At 35.2% G+C, this 7,162-nt stretch overlaps 1 non-coding gene across 1 annotated transcript; it reads left to right on the top strand.

Moving 5' to 3' along the window:
* The first annotated feature begins 1,571 nt into the window (after window positions 1-1,571).
* Window positions 1,572-1,645, top strand: TRNAT-GGU (transfer RNA threonine (anticodon GGU)). Its single transcript has one exon. It is a non-coding gene; the product is annotated as a tRNA-Thr (tRNA).
* Window positions 1,646-7,162: the final 5,517 nt, after the last annotated feature.

Genomic DNA, 7,162 nt, shown 5'->3' with positions numbered 1-7,162 from the left:
ATTTCACACCATATACAAAAATCAACTCAAAATATCTTAAAGATTTAAATGTAAGACCCAAAAGAATGAAACTACTAGAAGAAAACAAAGGGGCAAAGCTCCATGATACTGGTCTAGACAATGATTTTGTGGCTATAAACCCAGATGCACAAGAAACCAAAGCAAAAATAGACAAGTGTGATTACACAATACTAAAAAGCTTCTGCACAGTCAAGGAAACAATTAATAGAGTGAAGAGACAACCTACGGAATGAGAGAAATATTTGCAAACCATACATCTGACAAGGGGTTAATATCCAAAATATATAAGGAACTCAAACAACTCAATAGTAAGCAAACAACCCAATTTAAAAATGGGAAAATGACCTGAGTAGACATTTCTCAAAAGAAGACATACAAATGACCAAATGAATAGGTATTTGAAAAAATACTCAATATCACTAATTGTCAGGGAAATGCAAATTAAAAGCACAATAAGATATCACTTTACCCCTATTATACAATGGCTATTACCAGAAAGACAAAAGATAACAAGTGTTGGTGAGGATATGAAGAAAAGGGAACACTTGCACACTGTTGGTGGGAGTGTAAACTAGTAAAGCCATTATGGAAAACAGCATGGAAGTTCCTAAAAATAAGTAAATAAAAATAGAACTACCATATGTTCCAGCAATCCCACTACTCAGTATATATCCAAAGTAAATGAAATGAGTAAGTCAAAAAGATATCTGCATTCCCATGTATATTGCTGCATTATTCACAATAGCTAAGATATGGAATCTAAGTGTCCATTAATGGATAAATAGATAAAGAAAATGTGGTATATATACACAATGGAGTACTATTCAGCTATTTAAAAAGAAGAAGGAGGAAATCTTGTCATTTGTGAGAACATGGCTGAACATGGAGGAATTTATGTTAACTGTAGAAAACCAGGCACAGAAAGACAAATATTGTGATCTCATTCATATGTGGAATCTAAGATATTTACTCTCACAGAAGTAGAAAGTAGAATGGTGGTTATCAAGGGGTAGGTAGGTGGTCGGTGGATGAAGTTTGGGGAGATATGTGTCAAAGGATGCAAAATTTCAATTAGATAGGAAAAATAAGTTCAAAAGACTTACTGTATAACATGGTGACTGTAGTCAATGATATATTGTATTTTTGAAAAATGCTAAGCGAGTGGTTATCAAAAATAAAACGATGTCTGCACCTCAGAGAGACTACTGTTTGTTGGCCTTCTGTGCCCACACATGCCTAGCCCAACAATCATCCCAGAGTCTCTGCCCCCAGCAAAGTACTGGCACAAACACCCAGAGCCTAGGCCACTGACACACTTGCAGACATCACTGAAGAGGATTACAACCAAAGAAAGTGCACAGAGACTACATTACTGAGTCCACCCAAGATGAAAGGCAACATAGCATATCCAACAGAAACTGTAAGACCCACCTACAGGAAAAAGTCATTTCTACATAAAATACTCCATCAAATTGGAAAAAGCAACTACTGCATTAATGTGCAGATATCAATGTAGGAACACAATGAACATGAAAAAATCAAGGTGGGCTGGCCAGTTAGCTCAGTTGGTTAGAGTGTGGTGCTGGTAACACCAAGGCCCAGGTTTCAATCCCTGTACCAGCCAGCCACAGAGAGAGAGAGAGAGAGAGAGAACAAGCAAGGAAACGTGACACACCAAAAGGAATACAATAAGTCTACAGTAATAGATTCCAAAGAAAAGAACAATCACGAAATGCCTGTAAAGGAATTTCAAATAATGATCTTAAGGGAACTAAATGAGAAACAAGACAGCACAGACAGACAATTCAATGAAATTAGTAAACAATTTATGATCTGAATGAGAAATTTTGAAAAGAAATGAATAACATAAAAAAGAACCAAACAGATATCTTTGACTTAAAGAACTCCATCAGCAAAATAAAAATACAATTGAGAGCTTCAACAACAGACTAGATCAAGCAGAAGAAGGAATTACTGAACTTGATGACAGATCTTTTGAAATAACTCAGTCACGGGGAAAAAAAGACATAAGAATAAAAAAAGAATGAAGAAAGCCTATGAGACTCATGAGACACCATTAAGTGAATAAATGTTCAAATAATAGGTGTTCTAGAGGGAGATGATATAGAGAAAGGCACAGAAATCCTATTTAATGAAATAACAGCTGAAAACTTCCCAAGTATTGGGAAAGATATTAACATTTGGATCCAGGAAGTTCAAAGACCCCCAGTTAGACTCAACCCAATAAGATCCTCTTTGAGACACCTCATAATCAAACTGTCAAAAGACAAAAGACAAGAAGGGAATTCTAAAAGCTGCAAGAGAAAAGCATCAAGTCACATATAAGGGAATCTCCATTAAGCTATCAACAGATTTCTCAACAGAAATCTTGCAAGCCAGGAGAGAATGGAATGATATATTTGAAGTACAATTTCCTTAAAAGAATAAAAAATAGCACTACCATATGATCTAGTAATCCCACTACTGTGTACATATTCAAAGGAAATGAAATCAATATGTTGAAGAGATAGCTGTACTCCCATGTTCATTTCAGCATTAATTACAATCGCCAAGGCATGGAATTAACCTAAGTGTCCAACATCTAATGAATGGATTAAAAAAATGTGGTATATACATATATATAATGAAATACTATTCAGCCATAAAAAAGAATGAAATCCTGTTATTTGTGGCAATGTGGACAGACCTGGAGGACATTATCTTAAGTGAAGTAAGCCAGGCACAGAAAAGCAAATACCACATGATCTCACTCATATGTGGAACCTAAGAAAAAAATATGATATTTATTACAGAGGCAGAGAGTAGTACAGTGGTTACCAGAGACTGGAGAGGAAGGAGGGAAGGAAACACAGGGATAGGTTGGCCAATGGGTACAAAATCACAATTAGGAGGAATAAGTTCTATTGTACAGTAGGGTGACTACAGTTAACACCTAAGTTTTGTATATCACATAATAGTTAGAGGAGAGACGTTTGAAAGTTCTTGCCACAAAGAAATGATAAATGCATGAGGTGATGGATACATTAACTACCCTGACTTTATTATTACACAATATATATATTTATCAAAACATTAGATTGTGCCTCATAAATACGTGCAATTACAATGCATCAATTAAAATAAATTTTAGAATGATAACTATATGAGGTAATTTATATGTTAATTAGTTAGATTTAGTTATTTCACAATGTTCTCATATATGTACTTTAAAACATCATGTTGTCCATGGCAAATACATATAATTTTGTGTATCATTTTAAAAAATGAAAAAAGAATAAAAAAGAGTTTTAAAAGAGTCAGACTCTGACTGTAAAGATCCTTTTTTTTTTTTTTTTTTTTTTTTTTGTCGTTTTTTCGTGACCGGCACTCAGCCAGTGAGTGCACCGGTCAGTCCTATATAGGATCCGAACCCGCGGCGGGAGCGTCGCCGCACTGCCAGCACAGCACTCTACCAAGTGCGCCACGGGCTCGGCCCAAGATCCTTTAATAATACTTTAAACAATTTATTTCACTTGCATTTTTATTTTACATGTGTTACAGAATAGCAGCTTTCATAGTATAGTCTGTGATCTCCTAGGAGTTCCAAAACCCTTTCAGGGGATCCACAACTTCAAATTTATTTTCACAATAATACTAATATATTTGTCTTTTTCACTGTTAACATTTGCACAGATGGTACAAAAGCGCTAATGAATGTAACTGATGGTGCCTGAGCACATATCAAGCCAGTGGAATCAAATTTACTAGGAATGAATATTTTTCACTACTGCACACTCACAACTTTTTAAAAAATCTGTGTTTCCATGAGTATTCTTAATGAAGCAGAAATTACTTCCACTGTATAATAAGGTACTAAGGTTATCTTGAGAAAAAGCGCTTATGCAATTAATATTATGCTTACAAGTAAAAACTGAATTTTCAAAACTTTGTGTCTGCCACTGTGAACTTCTCAATACTTCAAGATTCTTCTAACTAGATTGCTAATGATATTAACAAATGTGGCTTTTTATATTGTATAATAAAAAGTGTCAACATTTAGAAGATTGGCACAATGCTGCAGACCAATATTTTCAAAATGACCATTGCACGATGTTACAGAATCATGCATGAGTAAAACATCTATTTAAAGTGCAAGATATAACAATAGATTTTAATGTTACAGAGCATGAAATTTCACTGATATGGTTTCAAATTCAACATTGCAACTAATGTTTAAGAAACTATCTTTTTTTTTAAGTTTTGGTACGGTATAGTATCAAAGAATAGCCACAATTATTGAAGGGAATATTAAAATCCATATTTCATGTATACATCCAGATAAAGACCAGGTTTTCTTTTATATGTATATACTTCAGCCAAAACAACATATTACAGGAGATTGAATGCAGAAACTGATAAGAAAATTCAGCTAAATTCTATTAAGCAAGATATTAAAGGTATTTGGGAAAACGTAAAACAGTGCTACTCTTTGCACTAATATTTTTAAAAATATATTTTTATAAAGTATTTATTTTAACATGTGTCCTAGTCTGTTTTCTATTGCTATAACAGAATACCACAGACTAATTTATAAACAATAGAAGTTTACTTGGCTCACAGTTCTGGAGGCTGGGAAGTCCAAGAGCATAATGCCAGCATCTGGCAAGGGTCATCCCATGGTGGAAAAGCAGAAGGCATTACACGGTGAGGAAGTGAACACACAAGACAGAGAGAAAAAGGGATCTGAACTTATCCTTTTATCAGGAGTCCATTCCCATGATAATTAACCCACTCCTGTGATAACAGCGTTATCCCATTTATGAGGGTGGAGCTCTCACGACCTAATCACCTCTCAAATGTTCCACCTCTCAATACTGTTACAATGGCACTTAAGTTTCCAACACATGAATGTGGGGGGACATATTCAAACCATAGCAACATGTAAGAAATTTATTGCTACTTTTAATTTTAAAATATTTGTTAAATTTCTGTTTTAATTTACAGTACTATAAATATCGGTGGATAAAATCCACATAAGCCAAAGCTTTGGGGGCTTCTCAATAATTTTTAAGAGTATAAAATGATTCTGAGATATTTTTAAAATTAGAACTGCTGCATTATGTTGATATAAAGTAAAAATCTACGTCTAAATTAGTATAGGAGCTCTTTCAATACATATAAAATAAAAATTGTAAGTAATAAATTATGTCAGAGTTCATTTGTCAGTATTTTCTTTCTTGGTGGAGCAAAAAATAATAGGGCATCTTGCAATCTATGGATTCTTAGAATCATTCAAAAATGACACCTATGTCCAGAAAACCTATGAATAATTATAGCAAAGATATCACACAGTCCTGCATATGCAAGTATTCACTTTAGAAAAGGATTCACTTCATGACTCCTTATATCACTAGCTTTTCCAGCACATTTAAAGTGTGATCTCATTTTATGAAAATTCTATTTCCCTGCACATCGGCAGGGCAGCTCTTCTATGGCATTAATCATAATGTTAGAGGTAGAATTCTGGCTTTTATTTTAGTCATAATTTTTCTTGATGGTTCATGGCTCCAAATTTCCATATCTAATTGAAATTGTTTTAAAGACCTTTGCTTGTCTTTTTATTTTTTATCATAGTGGGACCACACTTCTAGGAAGACCTACATACACTCTATCTGTTTTTCCAGAGGCATGTTACTCAGTGAAGTGTTTGAGGCTCAGGGCCTTCCCTACCATCAGGCCAACCCTGGTGGGACATTCTGTTACTCACTTGTGATGCAGTCACAGGAACTTGTTAAAACAAGAATTTAAATAAGACGGATTAGCAATTTCATGGTATTTGAATTCCACAACAAAAAGAAGTGGTTTTGTAAAGAAATGTTTACAATAACACATACATATTTAGTTCACAATTTTATGTACATACTTAGTTTTCTCATTAATGCGGAAGTTAAATTTATCTAGAAATGATTGGTATACATTATATATACACATACATATATGTACATACATATTAAATACATACAAGTGATTGGTTAGCAAAAATCAGTTAGTAATTATTTCACAGCTATGGTCAATCTTACCTACCAAATTATCTTTAATATTTTCACAATTTAGTTAGTGTATAAACAAGATGCATAGATTTAAAAGTTGTTTTGGGCATGGTCAGGAGATTAATTCCTCAGGTCACAAACCACAGAATGATTCTGAGATTTGTTTTATTCACTGTTCCCAGGATTTGACACACACTAACTGAAAATATTTTGTTCATCTCATAACCAAATATACCTCAGCTCTATTAAAGAATATAAAGAACTATGTTGATTCTGAAATGGTAGTGATAATATTAAGCCCTGGTGCCACTTAATTTTTTTTTTCAACAAGATTATCTTAAATTCTTTACAAACTGTAATAGTAACAGTTGCTAACTTTTTTTTCTGATGCACAGCAGAGATAACACACCTTGCCCCCAGTAATAGTGACTCATTTCTGCAGTGAATTAACTGAGGAGTCCTCCTCTCCCTAGGTCATACAAATCAGAAGGGATAGGGAGGAATGGCCAGAGCTTAGGAAAGGCCCAGCTCTGTGACTGCACCAAACGTCACCTGCCTGTGCTGGCAGCAGGGGAGGCAGAGCTTGTCAATTGGCCACGTGGGCTTTGCAGAGCCAGGAAAGCCCTTTTAATCACCCCTGATCTCCCATCCCACCTCCAGGCCTACAATTCCAAGACTAGAGACTGATTTGCTTAACATTAAAGATCTCTCTGAGAAAGGTGGAACCTTTGAGGTTTTCTGCCACTTATAACCAGCAGAATTGAGTTTAGTGGCCTCTTCCCCAAGATCCCGTGAGGCATGTTCGTGAAGATGCTTTTGCTCCCTTTGCCAGGACACAGTCTGTAGCAGTTTCATTCTGGGGTCCTGTTGCCTCCCTGGGTATTGCCAAGTCTGAGCCTGGGCCCTCTGCTCGATTCATACCCCTCTCTCATTCTTCTCTCTCCCCACCGAGCACTGGAACTGGGGAGAGATGGGAGATTGTATTTTCAGTCTGGGGTAAAGTCTTTCCTGCTATTATTTCTGACCTAGACAAGTTGTCCTTTCCATAACCCACTTCACAATCTATTGATAGAGGTTTGAGAACAAAATCA

The sequence above is a fragment of the Cynocephalus volans genome, chromosome 6 (genome assembly GCF_027409185.1).
Source record: "Cynocephalus volans isolate mCynVol1 chromosome 6, mCynVol1.pri, whole genome shotgun sequence".
Lineage (NCBI taxonomy): Eukaryota > Metazoa > Chordata > Mammalia > Dermoptera > Cynocephalidae > Cynocephalus > Cynocephalus volans.
Note: the sequence above shows the minus strand (reverse complement) of the source record. Positions and strands in the feature narration are given on the sequence as shown.